The 1,958-nt window shown below is 39.8% G+C and overlaps 1 long non-coding RNA gene across 1 annotated transcript in view; it reads right to left on the reverse strand.

Annotated features, from left to right (window-relative positions):
• Positions 1-42: 42 nt before the first annotated feature.
• LOC107739463 (uncharacterized) overlaps positions 43-1,958 on the reverse strand; it is a 4,976-nt gene continuing 3,060 nt past the window's right edge. Inside the window, exons 2-4 of the long non-coding RNA XR_001640001.1 lie at positions 755-839; positions 215-344; positions 43-72 (exon numbers count right to left, since the gene is read on the reverse strand). This is a non-coding gene — a long non-coding RNA (uncharacterized LOC107739463). The remainder of the gene's footprint in view (positions 73-214; positions 345-754; positions 840-1,958) is intronic.

The following is a 1,958-nucleotide window of genomic DNA, read 5'->3' on the forward strand; positions in this document are numbered from 1 at the left end:
CTCCAGCTCCTCCAGCTCCTCCTCCTCCTCCTCCTCCTCCAGCTCCTCCAGCTCCTCCGCCTCCTTTGGGCTCTGTGTAAATAAAAACACTATCATAAGATATTATAATCATAAGAATTAATTATTCAAAATGTCTATGGCTCTAAACTCAAAATAAAGGTTACACACACACAATATGTTACAAAGTATCTTGCAGAAAACAAGGTGAACTCACTGTCCAGCACTGGGCAGCTCCGATCATTGGTGACGGTTTTCTTCAGTCGAGCTCCTTTGCCGATATCTGATAGTAAAGCATTTCTCCCGTGCTGCTCAGATCTGTTCAGATTTGGCTTCTCTGTGTTTGCCTGGTGAAAGTCAATGTGAATTAGACAGGCCCCATAAACAACACACATTGCCATCAGCTCAAAACAGATGCTTACTATTTCAATGCTGTTATGTGGAAAAAAATAATAACGCTCTCATTTTTTTTTCTTGGCTTAAAAATTGTGTCCAGTGTTATTTGCTAGTTTTTAGCTATTTTTACTCTGACCCCCAACCCCATGATGTTAAACTGCTAACAGCAAGTAAACCAGAATTTTGATAAATCCAAAATTGTCTCCTTTGATTGTAGATTATATAAATTATACTTACAATTGGAATATTGAAGTGCTTTAGGGTTTTTAACAATTAATAACTATTCGTACTTAGAGCAAGGCTATAGGATGCTGCAGGAATGATATAATTTTATAAGCCAAAACCCGGAAATGAGAAATACCTGTGCAAAGGTTGGAGGAGGGCCGGGAGGGGGCGGTGGCGGCGGTCCAGACATGCTTCCTTTTCTTTCTTTCTAACCTAAAAGACTGAGAGCACACAAATAAAACACATCAGTAACAGCCGATCAACAACAGGCAAGCTTATACGTGGAGGAAGTGTCACACTAGCACATCTTCTGAAGACGCATGCCTCATCTTCAAGTGGTTTTGTTCCGATTTCCATTAAGTTGCAAAGTTACAGACATTATATCACATGATATGCACATATTTACACATATACTTCAAACTTACCCTTTTGTAGTTTAATACACCCATTTGAAAGTAACAAAACAGCAGGTGTTCAATATCTTAGGGTGACACATGAAATATCTAAATAAATAAATAAGTGATTATTTGCTACAAAGAATTATCACATGATTCTATTTTGCTCAGTCCAAGCTCAGTTTTAACCCTGTATGTATTTTTAGGAAAAATAAAAGAAAACTTTTGGTTGATGTCGCATAGACCACCAGCAGCAGGAAGACTTTCATAATAAGGGCTATTCATAACTGAACAGGCGACAGCTGTGACCTGATCACTCGTGTGCATCACTCTGGATATTTTACATTAAAGGGGTCATATGATGCGATTTCAATTGTTCCTTACTCTTTGGAGTGTTACAAGCTCTTGGTGCATAAAGAAGATCTGTAAAGTTGCAAAGACTAAAGTCTCAAATCCAAAGAGATATTCTTTATAAAAGTTAAGAGTCAGCCACACCTACCTAAAACGGCTCGTTCTAACACGCCCCCACATATCTACCTCACTATGTGGGAAGATTAGCATAATGCCGCCCAAATGTGAACGCAAAGAAAGAAGGCGTGGCTTCAGGAACAGCAGTAGTGTTGATGCAGCATGTCAGGGAGACGCTGTGTATTTCAGTGCGAAAGCAAAAGCACTTTATTTGGCCTTCCAGAAGTAGATGCATTTAGGAATCTTTAAGATTACTTACAACAGAACAGCAATGCATTTTATGGACGACCGTTTCGTGAACCTAGGAGAGGAGGTAATTCTGACTTTGCTATGACAATCTGGCGCTTCTGAATCAGCGACTGTAAGTATGTTTTGTTACTAGTTTAAGTATTTGCTATTGACTGTTCAAATGCAGAGTTTTGCGCATCGTGTGTGTGTGCGCACGAGCGAGCGAGCGAGAGAGATAGAGAGCGCGCG

The sequence above is a fragment of the Sinocyclocheilus rhinocerous genome, unplaced genomic scaffold (genome assembly GCF_001515625.1).
Source record: "Sinocyclocheilus rhinocerous isolate Xijiao unplaced genomic scaffold, SAMN03320098_v1.1 scaffold3663, whole genome shotgun sequence".
NCBI lineage: Eukaryota > Metazoa > Chordata > Actinopteri > Cypriniformes > Cyprinidae > Sinocyclocheilus > Sinocyclocheilus rhinocerous.